Below are 16,544 nucleotides of genomic sequence, written 5' to 3' on the forward strand. Positions count from 1 at the left end.
TAACTCTAGACGACCGTTAACGGGAGCACTGTCGACACTAATCTCTCCTCGAAAACAATTCCCCCTGTTTCCAAAACTGCAAATGAGCGAGCCAGAGCGAGAGTCTGCGGACAGCGTGGAGACAAAGTGGCTGTCTCTGCTGCTCCACGGCCAGTCTTGGCCGCACTCAGTCTGGAGCTGCATGCTTCACTTTGAACCAAAATCAAGACCTATGTAACAGTTTGCAGATGACTACCAGATGATGCACACGAACGCTATTGTGTCATTGCTGTTCCTGCGCTTGTTTTGCAAGCGAGAACTCACTTGAACTAAAATGCTGACCTTGTAATTACGGACCAGGGCTATACTTTTGCAAGACCCCCCCCCCACACAGAGTTGTTGCATGTATGTTGCTTTGGATATAAAGAGTGTCTTAACTACAATTCTGTGAGAAATACAGTGCTCCGGCTGCACTTTGCTCTACCGAAACCGACAGATGTGTTTTTGACCAGTGAACTGATTAAGGCCAAAGTTAAAGCCCTTTATTTTGTCCACAGACATCGCACAATGCAAGTTGGTGCGCGGCGTCCCTGTGAGGACATGGACATGGATGAAGAATTCAAAACAGGAAGTCCGCAAGGGGCGAAGCAGAGACCAACGAGACATTAGCATGGAAGATGCCAGTGGGAGAACCTGCGAAGAAGAAAGAGATGCTCAGGCGGCGAAGGAAAGAAAGATTGAGATAAAGGAAGACATCGACGAGCCCGATGCTACGGTTGCTGCTGCCGCCGCAAGGGATCAGCTGGTCAGGCTTCACTCACACACACACACACACACACAAAGACAGAGGCCATTAGGTCCCTGGTGGGTATCTCTGCACCTGTGTGTGTGTGTGTGTGTCTTTCTAGGTCAAGTGAGTCCCTGAAATCTAAGATAAGCCACAGCAGTGACTTTCTCCTTCTGTCAATGACAGTGTATTCTTTTCACACATCGTTTTGTCCCCGAGCCCCCTTCAAACACACCCACCCACACACACACACACACACACACCCCGTGTCTCCCAGCACATGTGCACATACAGAAGGACATATAGGTTATTATCACGCATGCGTGAACACACACACACTTGCCAAACCTCTTCATCTCTCCTGTCTCCTCCTTATGCAGCTAATGAATTGAAACAGTGGGGATTGAGACGTGATACGCAGATGATTCTCGCCGCTTCCACACACACACACACACACACACTTACCCTTCCCTAATCTGGGTCAGTGGTGCCCCTCTTGGTCACCCTTGGTGGAGCCCTCCAGACAGAGGGGGCAGAGTGGGAGCAGAGGGTCTGGGTCTCTCAGTGACCTGATTAAAAGCTCTCACACACAGACTGCTGAGCTCCACATTCAATCAAACGCAACATACAACCTGTCTCCCACTCGGTCTGGTTGCCGTGCACTCTTTTTAAGGAGACGGATTCTCCATTTATAGTGATTTACATTCTCTTACAAGTGACTTTTCTGTGCAGCCAGCCACACATTAAAATGCTTCCCTGCACATAATGTGCAGCACACCAAGGAAAATGGACCTGGAATTATGGAGCAGGTTTTAATTTGTCTTTGTAAACCAAACATGTCACCACGGCTGTAATAGTTTTGACGTTTTTCTTTCACTGTCCAACGAAACACTTGATTCCACAACCCAGAAATGAAAGAGACCGCCCACCAAAGCTGTGGCCCAGCATGCAACATGTTCACAAACAGAACTACTAAGAAATGCAGTCAAATCTACATGTAGTATTGTTTCTATGTTTAAAAAAAAAAAAAAAAGTGAAGAAACACAACAATGAGTCACACTAAAACACTACCAGGAAATGCCTAAATCGGTTTCGCCGTGTCTGTGTGTGTGTATTGTGTTATGGACATTTCCTGCTAACATTCTCCGGCTGCTCTGTAATTTACTCGAAATAGTCATGTGCCGCTTAAAACTCTGGCCAAAGTTGAGGGTCAAAGACACAAAAATGCTGCTTCCTCAGCGAAAGCCAGAAGAGGAATATTTCAGCTTTAACAAACTGAGAGAGCGAGGGATTTCATTTATATGGGAACATGAAATTAAAATTGAAAATTGAAAATTTGATTCATCTTTTATTGGCAAACAGAATATATGAATTTGAGATGAATTCAATTTAATATTGGGTTTTCACACCGCTGTTGGTGTTTGCAGCGAGGTCTAACTTTGAACAACATCCCAAACCTAGCGAGAAAACGTGTGCAGTTCGGGGTCAGAAAACGACACAAACGGGTAAGCGAAGAGCACGTATGTCCACCGTCCTATAATAATTCTCAATATGTTCTTTTTTGGTGATTAAGGACTGCGAACAATAACTAAATAAATTAGCAGCTACTAGCCGACGGCAACGGTCTGCCTGAGCCAGCTTCCATAAAAGATTGGGTAGATGATATTAGCAAGTGGCTAGTAAGTATTCACTCTTACCTTATAGATAAACCTAGCCTGAACACGCGAGAAAGAACGTTTTTTAGCACACCATGTTTACTTGTCAACATTCTAGCTAGCTAGCTAGCAAAGAAGCTAGCTAGCTAGAAAGGGATCCTGTAGGGATTGTGAAGAACTTGACACCACTGCTGGTTTTATTTTCGCAGCCAACTGCGCTACAAGTTAATGGTACGAGTGTTTTCTGAGCCCAAACTGCGCGCGCACACGTTTCTGTGACGCAGCTCTCGAAAAGGGTCTATACCGCGCATCTTCCGGCCCGTCAAGCTGGATTGCATTTCACATCCATATCGGTCCAGACTCACAGAATCATTTTAAGCTATTTTTAACGCCACTCCTAGCACACATCGATCACACGCTGCTGGCATGGGTAAGTCATGTCAGCGTGTAGACCAGGGGTGTCAAACTCATTTTTGTTCAGGGGCCACATACAGCACAATGTGATCTCAAGTGGGCCGGACCAGTAAAATAATAGCATAATAACCTATGACCAACAAGAACTTCATTTTTACAAAACATGACAATATAAGTGCAGTTTCAACAATATCATGCCTAAATTTACTATTTACACATCACACTGGATCTATAAAGGCACAAGCATTTAGTCACAGGTATCTGGAAGTGAAAAATATTGCATTTGACATTACGTTTAGATTGTAATCGTAGTGTGAAATTTTAACAAATTCATCCTGTGGGCCGGATTGGACCCTCTGGCGGGCCGTATGTTTGACACCCCTGGTGTAGACAAAGTCAGGGATCGAATCCAAAACCTCTGATTAGAAGACAACCTGCTCTGCCCCTGATCCATGGCTACCACCTTTTATTGTAAACATATGGGACAGTCCGGGACATAAATGACCTCGGCAGTCAGGACAATATCTCACAGCGTAATTATCTGCTGTGCAGTGTTTTGGGCCTTAAAAACCAATACATCTGCTCGCCACTTGCCTCTTCTTTTTTTATTGCTTTGTTTATTATCTCTACGTACACAGTTTTAGTATTAAAATAAAGGGAGCACTCCAAGTAGTCTCAAATCAAAAGCTTGGCAGATACACCCAGTTATCTGTATGGTAGTGGTACAAAATGGGACAGGGAAAACAGTGAGGGCCGAGACAAAGACCATCGGGTCAGGCTGTTGACCCCGACACAGTGAGCTCAGATAAAGACAAACACTTCAAACACTGCTGATAAGCTCCACTGTGAAGAGCAGCTCTCAGGCCTGAGCAAACCTAGAAATGGTGTTAAATAAGAGAAATGCTCATGTGATTGCGTTTGTAAACACAATCTTTTCCACGCTGGAGCTTTATGTTGTGTCGAGCGCTCGCAGAGACGAAAGGTGTGCAGACCTCGGCCAGATGAGCCTCCACCTTCGGTCTAATGTGACAGACAAGCTGTGACACTGTTAGCAGTCAATCAAATTTGTGTGTGTGTGTGTGTCTGATCGTTCACACTCCAACAGCCCTATAATGACTGTTTAACAACCTGAGCAGTGCTCACCTGTGTCAACGCGTTGATTGACTGAGTTAATTATTGTCCTCCAGACGTCTGCAAGGACTCGGGAGTGACGGAGAGATTACGGAGGACAAACTGAAGATTAGATAAGCGGCGGAGGCACCTTTCTTCTCGGCCGTGGGACCGATTGATCGCGGGGGCTTCGGTTCCGATCTGCCGGTTCAATATCACGCATGAGCCTGAGCATCAGTGCCGTTATTCACGCTTGTTTAAGATAATGCTCATAAATGACTTTTCTGTTCACGCCAGATGTGTGCCCCCCACCCCTCCCCTTGTTAGGGAGGCAGATGATTCCACCCTCCCCGGCCAACAATAACACTCCAGTGTTGGGCTAACCTCCTGGTGACTTTACCGCAGCATCTGGCAAACGTTAGGCTTCACCTAAACCCACCGTTTACGCTGTAATATGAGTAGCACACTTACAGATGCGGCTTCAGTAGGCAAAGCTTTGTGTGCACGTGTGTGTGTGTGTGTGTGTGTGTGTGTGTGTAATCTCACATCTGCGTGCTCTCTGGGCTCAGCTCCACTCGCAAGGGTTTGAAAAAGACAATTGCTTGGTTCAGGGTGGGAACCGAAGAAGCCGGTGCAGACGCAGCGGGGGAGCCCTTTTCACAGCTTGCACAATAACCACCCAGCCCCAGTGAACACAGTGCCTGGCTTGCCTTGTGAACGCACAGCAGTGACAGTGTGCAGCGCACGTGGTCGCGACGGGTCTGTGTGTGTCTCTTTTGTTAGCGGTGACTGATAAAGTGGAAGAAGAGAGAGAGAGAGAGAGAGAGAGAGAAAAACAAAACACGCACAGCAAAAACAGAGGCGACCCGTAAGACAATATTGCCACACTCCCTGCACAGCTGGCATATTTTCTGAGAAGCTATTTCCTGTAAAAAATTTCTGACACGGGAATAATGATGGCTTTGATTGGGCCCCAGTTTAACGGGAGGCACTTCCTGTTTCTTTGTATTGGTTTCATTGTGAAGCGGTGGGGCGGGAGGGGAGGAGTGGGTGAGGCAGGGTTTGAGGGAAACAGCTGCTGGATGACACAGTCAAGAACATCCCTGTGACCCCCACCCACCACCACCCATGCACACGCACGCACCCACACACACACACAAACACGCTCACCTCTTACTTAAGTGTGTTTGGCTTCAACCTCATTTTCCAACTCTTCCTGGTCCAGTTAAATATGAGCCGAGCCAGTTAAGACACGGCGACTCTCAAGAGTCGGGGGCATGACTGCGAAGTGTTCCCCCGTCAGAAATGTTACCAAGAGATCGGCTTTCAGGCGTCTTGAAGTTCAAAAACAAGACGCTCAAATCAGTCACTGTCAGCGACTGGTCCCGAGGCCCCTCCGCGTTTCAGGCAACACGGAGGCCACTGCATCTGATTACAAGGAACCGGGTTCAGACTAATAGCAGATTAATAATTTCTTTGTAACCTGCTCGGAAGACAAGACGTAAGCTTTTTCAACAGAACCATTCGGGGTCAGGGTTAAACTCTTGATTATTATGCTTAGTGTTTCCTGTGATTGTCTCAACAGTCAAGCAGATGCTCTATGGACCCGTGTCACACCACAGAAGCAAATTGATGGAACTGTGCAAACAAATACTTTTTCTTTTTTAAACCAAGTTTAAACAACAGTGTTTATTAATATAATGTCAAATATAGCTCAGTTTTTAGGAACTAGAGTGGGTTCTTTGGTTTTTAGAGTCGTGAAAAGGTTGGGGCTTGTAATGTCTGAGTTGTTTACGCCAGGGAAGTCACACTTTCTTATCTGTAAAAGGAAAGTCTGAGGTTGTCGCGTTAATTGCTGCAGAAGTGTATCTCGGTATCTCTTTCTGCTGCAAACTTGAGCTCGGGGGACTATTGTGAGCGTGACCCCTCTCCAGGTGCTCATGCAGGTATTCGAATGCACGCACACAAACACATGCTGGCGCCTTTATGCACATGCACACACCCACATTTTCGATCTGAGGTTTTCCATTAGCGTTTGTCTTGCAGAGATCACAGGTTGTTCTGTTTCCTGCCACACCGTATTTTGCCACAGCAGCAAACCAGTGTTCATGCTTTCTCTGCTCTGCATTGATGATGATCGCTGGAAAATTAGCACACACACACACTCGCGCGCGCACACGCAACCACAAACACAGATGTGACACTGAACACAAACACAGCGACGGCTCAGCTCATGCATGGACGTTATCTCTTGAAATGATGAATTAAAAAAAAAATTAAATGTTAATGTCGACGTTAAAAAAAGAAATCTCGTTTTTCTTGCATGCGATCTTGTTCTCCAATGCTTCTTATCTCTTGTAGTCGTTGTGTTGCTTTTGTGTTTTGTGCTGCTTTGTCGGTCTCTGAGGGGGCCTGATGTGAGCTCCAGATGTTGAGGTAGACTGGCTGGAGACAGAGAGTGCAGAGGTTCCTCTCATACCTCCATCCTCTCCGTTACCTGACGTTTATTTTCTTCATTTGGTTGGTTTAGCTTCTGCAGTGTGAGTGGTTTGGTTGTTGCCTAATTTAGACAAACATGTCTGTTACAAACGAGGATGAGCGGCGAACACAGAAGTTAAAAAATGCAGCTACTTTTATTTAGGAATTTAACAAAATAAGCAAAAGCACACAATGATATGTGATTTGTGTACTAAGGAAATTAGGATGCATGTTTTTTTTCCCCATGCTTCATTTTGAGATGGTGTTTATGTTGTTAAAAAGCTTTATCTTTTTCAGGTTTTAAGTCTTGTTCTTAGTCTAATCAGTGTTGTTTTGTCATCAGTAATTGGTGAGCCAACGGCAGTTTCCCATCTCGGTGGAAAATGAAAACTATTCTATTAAGTATTCGGAATTTTTTTTTTAAAAAAAGTTCCTTTGTTATATTTTATTGCGGTCGTTTTCCATCTTGGTTTATATGTTGAATCTCCTGCTCAGTTTATATGTGTTAGGTTTGTCTTCTAAAAACTGGCTAAAACTGGCAAACACACACACAGCGATGACACTTAAATACTGTGTTTGTGAGTGGGAGTGATTCCAAAGACATCACCGTGTGTAGCATGATGAGCTCAGTCTTAACTCGCACAAAAACATGTCTTCCACATGACCCCTCTCTCTCTCTCTCTCTCAGTTTCAAAACAAATGTTGAAGCAATTCTCTTCACATAAAGCCTGATGGGTTGGGTCGGGGGTCATCCAGCCTCTTAAGATACTATCTCTCTCTGTGAACGTCCATCCATCACCTGTGATGCATCACCTTTCTCACCTCTCGTACCACACCGCCTCTTCCCTCCCTCCTCCATCGTCCGTTTAGTTAGTGTGCTCGCTCGCCTGCTCACATTTTCTCCCAACAACCCCCTTCACTCAAAGCACACATTGATCACCGACAGACACAGACAGACATTTTAAGGGAGTTGCGCTGGTTTCTCTGCATGAGCGTGCCTGTGCAGCAGCAGCAGGGGTCACACCATGAAATTAGGCTGCATGCCAGGGCTAATTGAACTAACGTGCATGATTCACCATGCACGTTACTTAGCATAATGCACTGATAAGGGCTTCTCTGTGTGTTTGTTACAGGTAATCTGAGGTAAAATCAACAAACCGAACTGCGAGGTGTTCGCCGTTAGACCAAATGAGGGGAGATGAGAGTTTTAAGTGGTTTTAAGTGTTACGGCTCGACGCGACGGGAGAAGACGACCGCTCTCACAGCTTGCTGCCGTAAAAACCACTGGAACGTGTCCATTTCAGTCGACCAAAGCACGACTGCGTTAACAAAACCCCACTTCACACATATGTATACTGTACATACAGCGTACAGTGTTATGCAAATGTGTAACTAGGTCATGGGAAGTATTAATATGTCCTTGTCAGGGATGTGGGAATAAACATAGGAGCCGGGAAACCCTAATGAAACATTTCTATTTTTTTTTCAGGAATAAACGCCAACAATCGAATATAAACCCACTGGCAACACAATGTCTACTTATTGAAAGGTGACATTAGGTCGCGGGGCATTGTGAAATAACAGCTAAATCTACTTTGCTGTAATTAGAGCACTTAGCAGCGCGCCTATGCATAATGCATTAGTCCGATCAATCTTGGGAAAGTAAGACTTCACTTCACCTGCTGTGAGCAGACGTCTCTCATTAGCCTGTTAGGAAGCAGCTATTCTGGATATCCGGTGAGAATTACTGAAGAGAGAGAGAGAGAATAAGGCCACAGACAGTCACGCCGCGAGCTCATATCAAGAGCTCACATGCGAGATAGAACGAGAGGACGCAGTGTTTGCCATACAAGTGAAATGTTCCCAGAAACATGTTGCCATACATGCAGTTTATTGTGCATTTCCATGCCCACAAAAAAAGTTGTGTTAATTCCTCTTCAGAACACTTGCAGACATAGATTACAATCTATAGATTATTAACGATAAAAAAACACAAGGATTTTTAAATTATTTTATACTTAGTTTTTATAATTAGTTTACCTTTTAACGAAAAATGAAGGAAAACACATGTGATCTACTAAGTTTTCACTTTGATGTCGACCCTTGCTGTTGACCTGACCTCTTATCAGGCAGGGTGATGCAGCTGTGTGTGTGTGTGTGTGTGACAGACAGGCACTATGCCAATCCGAGAAAAAGGGTCATATGTTGCAACAGCACTGGTGACCGTAATAAATGTGTGTGTGTGTGTGTGTGTGTGTGTGTGAGGGTGTGTGCTTCATGCCCTTGTGCTCCCTTTTCCTCCGTTGCAGTTCTCTGTGGCTTGACCTGTGACCTGATCACTTGACCTGTACAGGTCTGACCGCTCCTTGGCCGTCCAGCTGTGAAATAAACCGCACAGCCGTGAGTGCATGTGTGTTTGTGTGTGTGTGTGGACACTTTGAATGACAAAGCGTGATAAAACACGTCTGTTTGTTTCCTCTCAGCGTCAGGGTTTCCTCTTAACGTTGGCCTATTTGTGCACACTTGAAAAGCCTTTTCCACCATCACTGCTTTTCCCCCCTGTTTTTATCCCAGATTCCTTGCTCCCTCTGCAGAGCGCCGGAGGAACTGCACCGCCGTGTCGCCAGAAAACAACTTTCAATCACTCAACTGAGAGACCCGGGGAGTGGAAGGAAACCGTGCAGACAAAAATGTCACATCTGACTGTTTTCATTTCAATCATGGCAGACATTTATGGAAATATGTTTGACATTATGACCAACGCGGTGGTGCACTGTCATAGGTCGCACTTTCTGTTTTACGATCGTCTCCTTTCACATGTGATGACATTCTATCGGCACACGGCGCCAATGCAAATTTCCCTTTAACAGACAATTTTATTTGGCAGCTCTGGCAACTTTTAAACTTGCAGTCTGTGTATGTTACGCTACTGTGATCGCCTTTAGATTGACTCCCTCTATTTCTCCCTACATCTCTCCACTAGTCAGGTCCCCCAGTACAGCACACAGGGCCCCCTTTTCGTCTCCTCCCATCCCTCTCTCTTTCTTCCTCTATCTCTCTCTCGCTCCCCCCTGCTAGGATCCCCACAGCTGCGCGGACCAGGTGCGTTCCGCCCCGACACACACACACACACACACACACACAGACACGCACACACACACACCAACGGACGCAGCAGGAAATGCCTAATACCAGTTTTAGAATGATGCCACTATGCCAGCGTGACAGGGAGGCTGCAGGATCTGTCACCACAGAAGGCAAAAGAGAGAAAGTGAGACACAGATGTAGAGTCTCTCGGAGGAAACATGGGAAATGTACGAATAAAACAATTCCTTGTGTTCCTTGACACTTGACAAAAACCTTAAGTATAAGCGCACAAACAGCATCTCTTGACTTGTTGTTGTTAGAGTGGTCCATTTCCACTCCTGGATACACAATCTCTACCCAAATACATCCCACACTACAGGGTTCCTCGTGTAAAAAGGACCCTCTGTACACTGAGTTTGTGTGTGTGTGTGTGCGAGACTGTGCACGCATGCGTGACTTTACGTGTGGGTGGACGCACATGTGTTTTTATAAGAAGAAAAAAAAAAAGAAAAGAAAAGAAAAAGTACCAGTTATTTTTGTCTGTGGCTCACCACTACTCACACTCTCCCCTGTCTTGTACTCATCTCACAGGGCCCCAAGAGGAGCAGGGGGCGGGTGGGAGAAAGACAGAGAGACAGATAAGTAAAGGTAGTGGAGATGAAGAGGAGGAAGATGAACCGTATCTTTACAGAGAATGTGTCATAAATCAGTCTGGTAGGCAGCATGAAGTTCCGTATTTATCTCTTCTATGTGTAATGTATTTGTCAAATTAATTATTTCTTTTTTTAAATGAACACTTTACATATCTGAAAGTTAAATACTCCTATGACAGCTAAAAACCTTGTACATGTGGTGGCAGGAGATGTGCTTATAGGAATACTTCACCGATTAGCATTTAGCTTTGTATTACTAGAATAGGGGTAGCATTTTTGAAAATAAATAAAAATGAAATATAAAACATTCTTTTTTGTTACGTGCCCACCAGTGACACTTGCTCCGAGGTTTGAAACTGCAACGCTAATTGACCCACTCGTAGGGCGACGGGACCTCATTCCCAGAATGTAAACACTGTTCGCCATCTTTGCTAACAGCTACGCTAACAGGACCAAGTGTCACCGGTGGGCACGTCACAAATAATAGAATGAAGATATTTCTCGACTCAGGGGAAACTGAGGTTGGGAAGCACAATTGTTCACAAATACTAGCCCTATTCTAGTAATACAAAGCTACATGCTAATCTGTGAAGTATTCCTGTAAGAAATAACAACGTGATGATGAAACTGTACCGTGATAAGCACCAAACTAGCCAAACAATTATGATAACCAAACAAAAATAGTTGATAGCTAATATATACAGTTACTTAATGTGTAGTATTGAACATACTTTGGTAAATATATGTTGATGATTTTACAAACCGCTAAATGAATTTCGAGCACTTCTTTAGTGTCAAAATATTCCATTTTGGTCCCTCAAGCACCTTGAAAAGGATGTTCCCTACCTCTAGGTTTGCCATCAACTTGCCTAGGGATGTAAAATAGCCAATGGCACTAATCTATCATATTTACATAAATATACATTAGTGTGTGGTGTCCCTTTTTTTATTAAAATAAAAATGTTCAGTTGCTACCAGCAAAAGTACAAGTTTGTCACCAGAAAAGGACTTTGGTAAAAGTTAATAATAAAAATAATATTACTTCAAAAGTCATTTTCTGATATAAAATGTACTTAAGTTTTAGAAGTAAAAGTATTAAAAAAAATAGGAGCTAAGACACTTAACCCCATGTTGCAGTGTGTGAATGGGTGAAAACTGTAAGACTATTAAAGCTCTATATAAATAATGATAATAATAATTCCTTTAATTTAAGGGTGCCTTTCAGAGCACTCAAGGACAAAAAATACAAAAAAAATTAAAAAAGATTACAGGCAGTAAAAAATACAATATTCAAATACAGACCATAATACCAATTATTTGGTAGTAACAAGTAACAAAGAGAGTTAGAGGAAATGTAGTGGAGCAAAAGTACAAGTTGCTAGAAATATAAATAACAAAGTACAGATATGTGAATATCTGAACTTAAGTACAACACCGGTTGCTACAGTTTGTGTAAGTGTGGGTCAGAGGTCAACGTGATCGGACACAAAGGTGCAGTCTGTAACAACAGCACTGATAAGAAAAAAAAAAAAAAGCCTTTGTGTTTCATTGTGATGGAAAACTAAAAAGACCGCCAAACACACAAACACATGTGAACAAACACACACACCTTTACACATAGGCTGCTGACACCTCAGTGTGGCCACAATCTCACCTCAAAGCTTTCCACTCACTGACTGCCAGGTCAGTGTCTCCACCAGCGGATGTTTTTTGAGGTCAGTCTTACTCTGAAAAGACGCAGGATGCCTCAGCGAGGAAGGAGAAACCTACTTCAGCAAATTTAGACTGTGTCTTCTTAGGGATAGCTGAGGTTTTGCCTCTCGATCTACAGAACTGAACACTTCTCGTTCTCAGACTGTTTCGACTGTACATTTTTATTATGTGACTTCGACAAAGGCTTAATATGGGACCACGCGTCATTAAATGAAGTCTATTTTGGAGCTAGAACAACAACCTTTTTCCTCGTGTAGCAGAGAGAAACTGTACGTATCTTCAAACACACACACAAACACTCCAACAGGAAGAGTGTGGGTGTTTGGGAGCAGCTGCATGGAGAAGCATCAGACCCAGCTTCCTCCTGGTGCAGCCAGCACCATCTCTCCTCCCTTTCTCTCTCCCTCCATCAACCCATTTCCTTCACATCTATTTCTTCTCTTCCTATTGTTTCTGTCTCCCACACAGACTGAAACATTACAGAAAAAACACACACACACACACAACCATCACAGCACCATCTCACGTCGGTCTTATCACAAACTGAAGACTCAATCTGCAGCGCTGGCAGGTATTAGCAGGCTGTAACAAAGCGTGTTGCAATGCAAACTCTCTCCAAGTGTGTGTGTGTGTGTGTGTGAGTCCCGTTTCTGTCCTCTTTCCTCTAAATGGTGACAAATCATGACCTGAAAGCCCAAAAAAAAGTTGCGCAAGTCTTTCCCGCGTTCCAGTTCTAATCGAGGTCTCGTCAGCGGTGCAGAAGCTTCACTCGGGCACCTGTGTGAGGTGAGGCTCAGATGGCCAGAGCAGATAAACATGTAGAAAGTGGGTTAGTGGTGTTTTGGAAATTTAACTGCTACATCGGGGCTTGACTTAGCCGGTGAAATGTCAAGCTCTGATCGTTGAGCAATTGTCTTTTGTAGTGGTCTGACGATAAAGAATATGTGTGCATGCCACATGATATGTATTTGAGCATGGTGTCTAAATCAAGGTCGCTGGAATCTTCCTCTAACCAGAGCCGGCACAGGTGCATCTGACTCTGTTCTTCACTTTCCTTTCCAGTTTTTCGATGCCCGCTCGCGGACGCTATCACCAAGTGCCATCCCTGCCACCGTTCCTCTGTCTTCTGCTTTTGCTTTAAACCCTCTCCTCTCTTTTCTGACAGCAGCACACCCCCGGTAAGTAGTTAGTGTGCTGAAGACACTCAGCAGTTATTTCTGTGTTTCCTGTGTGTCATGTGGTGGTAGCTTGAACTAGCGAGCACGGCTGACAACTCACAGGCTTCCAGGTGCAGAGTGTCACTGTGTGGGCCGCCAGCCAGGAAGCCAGTGGGCCAGTTAGCAAGCCAACTAGGCCCTGTAGCACGTGCTGCCCTCCACCACCCCCCCACCCCAGCCCCCCTCCACCCCTTAACCCATCGCTATTCCCAGCAGAAAAAAGAACAGGGCTGTGACATTTTCTCTGTGGGAAAAGACTGCTTTTCTTTTGTGTGTACCACGAGCGTGTGCGAGCTTGTTTTTAAAAGTTTGAATTAAGGGTATTATTTCACCAAACTAACCAGTTTGAGGAAACAGTTTGTTTAAAAGTTTTAACGTGTCATCAACCACGGCACGGATGAGACACCAGGGCCCCTGTAGCTGTTCTACTGTATTTGCCATCAGCTTGTCTCCCTCTGCTGGAGTTCAGGGGTCAGGATGTGCTGCTGACCCCGAGTGAAACCAGCATGCCGGGGCACCAGGGTTCACCCCTCTTCCCCCACAGCTTGCCCTCAGGCTGCAGATGCACTGACCCAGACAAGGCTGCACTTCTCTGGGCAGCACAGAGACACTGCTGTGCTCCGGTTCCTGGAGCCCTGATGCTCTGATTGAGTCCCTGCGCCCATGCAGGAACCAGAGGGAGGGGAAGGGAGAGCCGGGGAGGGCATGCAAACACATCTGGTATCTGCGAAACCCTGCATACAGCTCTCATATCGCCAAGTGAGAAATGAATGCACCATACAGGAAAATGCAAACTCTGTTTTTCCTCCACTATCACAAATAAAAAAGATAGATATACAGTATATACACGCCACCGTATCACTACCTGTACAATGGAGAAAAGTCATTAACAACTATCTATTTTTCTATTTTTGCATTCCGCTTGTTTTCTTGACACCAAACCACAACCTTGGTCTCGTACGAAAGCAAATTATTTTGCTGCTATACATAAACGATATAGAACTATATATAAGATCTAGTGGAGCCATCGTGAAGGAGATAAATGAAAGGCTGTGAAAGGAGGACACAATAGAAAGCATATCAGACAAGAGTGCAAGAGATTTGTGTGGGTGCATGTCTCTGCAAGGTGTCTTTTAGGAGTGTTTGTCTCTCTTGCGTGGGCGCTACCTTAAGCATTAGGCGGCAGTACAGGACGAACTTAGAGTTAGCGGTTGGGTTGTGTGTTTGTGCATGTGTCTACTTGTGGGTACGAGTGCAGAGCACTTGTGATAAACAAGCAGCGCCTCTGCTTTTTGCCCACTCTTCCACGACACCACAAAACCATTCTTTGCCTCGCACATGACAAAAAAAAAAAAAATGGTTCAGCTCACAGAATCGGACGTTACGGAGAGGACGCGCGCAATAAAACATGCACGTCGGTGGTGCCGACGTGCCCCCGTGAGCTGCCTCCTCTCTTCAGGGTGAATGATCATAGGTCAGTGAGACGCGCAGCACTGAGCTGGAGTGGTATGCTCTTTGTGGCCAGCTGTGGGGCCACTAAAGGCCCATCTGCGAACAATGGGCTCTGTCTGAAGGGCACACACAGCCTGGTTGGTGTCCTCCCCTGCTTCACTGTGTTTGTGTATGGATGCGTGCGTGTCCATGCCCCACATTGCAAAAAGAATACACAAAACCCTACAGTCAAGTCGTGCAGCCACTTCTAAATGTCACTTTAATGCATCTACGCTAAAAAAGCCCCCGCCCCCTCCGCGTGATAGACTTGCAGCCCGAATTTTTCATAACATCTTATCTGTAATGTGGCAGGAAGAAATGGAATCATGCCCGGCGTCACAGAGGCCCCTCTTGTTGATGATAAACCGATTTCTCGACGTGATTAAGGCCCTTTCAAAACAGAGGAAATGAAGATCACTTTATTAAAAGGTTATCGCTCCTCTCACACACTCGACGAGAACGTGACAGCATGCAAAAAACACAGAGGGGCTGGAAAACAGCTCGCTGGCACAACCACATACCACTCACAGCGCGGTTCGATCAAGCAAGCCGCAGCTTCGCATGCCCTGACACACACACGCACGCACGTGCACACACACACAGTGCTGCATGCAGGCACATGCAAAAATATCTGTCCCAATATTAAAATAGGCCCTGAGAGGTTGCACCTGCACCTGTGCCCTGGTCCACACCTACACACAGGTGTCAGGATGTGACACATGCACACAGAGAAAGAAAGATACGAGAGAGAGAGAGAGAGGGAGGGGGGAAAACAAGAGCGTGGTGAATCACACAACTGTGGTTGACCGAGAAGCCTTTTTTTTTTTCCCCAGATATCATCTCTGTATTTTGGAGTCAAAGCATGAGTGTGATTTTCTTTTTTAAAAAGGGCTTTAGGCTTAATGTGCTTAATTATAGCAAGCGTGGCAGACGACGCTTTGTCTGTAATTGATTGGTGCTCTGTAATTAATTTCTAATTATGTGTTGTTAAAAAAAACTTTATACATAATTATGGGTTTGGGGGGGGGAGCAGAGCGAGAGTTTAAGAAAAGGGTGATTTCATATTGCATACATGAGTGCCTCGAGTGTGTCACTCTATCTATAATGAGTGTGAGTCGTCTAATATGAGAAATGTCAGTCACAGTGAGTCACATTCACTTGTCCCCCACACACACACACACGTAGCAAGACAAAATTAAATAAATTTCCCAAGTTGCCAAGTGAAAAGTCATGCGATGACTAAAGACACAGGACACAGGATTTAAGACATTTATGTGAAAAGCATCCAACAACAGACGCTGACGACCGGAAGAAACTCCAACAAACTGCTGCTTTTTGTTTTTATTTTTATGTTGTTTCTTTAATAGAAGTACAACACATTTCTAACTATTAGGCCGCTGTTTTGGGAGAAATGCTGCCACCCTATGGAAGCAGACCGCTGCTGCAAGGCAATGAACTGCTACTGCTGAAAAACGACAGGTATTCAACTCCTATGATTTTAATATCTCATACTGTGTTTTTACATGACACAGCACTTAACTAATGTATTAGACCAACTGAAAACATACATATTTTACTGGTTATTTATTTATTTAACAATTGAGCTTTTTATAACCAAATTTGAGCCGACTCACTGGGCTTCTTCTCTGAGAAGTCCCAAATTAACCCAAAGTGCGACATTCAACCACTGAAACTAATTTTTCTGTCCAGGAATACAAGTTAATAACTATAATTTAACATCTTAATCACGAATGAATAATGTGCTTAACTATTTTTTTCTGTTTTTTCAATTGAAAAAATTCATGGATAACAATAATTTAGGCATATATATATGTGTGTGTATGTATGTATATGTACATATATATACATATAAATGTATATACATATACATATATATATACACATATATATGTACTATTTTTTTACTTGACTGCTGTTTCACAAATTTCCCTGGGGCATA

At 44.4% G+C, this 16,544-nt stretch overlaps 1 long non-coding RNA gene across 1 annotated transcript; it reads right to left on the reverse strand.

The window, feature by feature from the left end:
* Nucleotides 1-495: 495 nt before the first annotated feature.
* LOC122782829 lies at nucleotides 496-5,007 on the reverse strand. Its single transcript, XR_006361980.1, has 2 exons — nucleotides 4,492-5,007; nucleotides 496-672 (listed from the first exon to the last, which is right to left on the reverse strand). It is a non-coding gene; the product is annotated as an uncharacterized LOC122782829 (long non-coding RNA).
* Nucleotides 5,008-16,544: the final 11,537 nt, after the last annotated feature.

Source organism: Solea senegalensis, linkage group LG16 (assembly GCF_019176455.1).
Source record: "Solea senegalensis isolate Sse05_10M linkage group LG16, IFAPA_SoseM_1, whole genome shotgun sequence".
Lineage (NCBI taxonomy): Eukaryota > Metazoa > Chordata > Actinopteri > Pleuronectiformes > Soleidae > Solea > Solea senegalensis.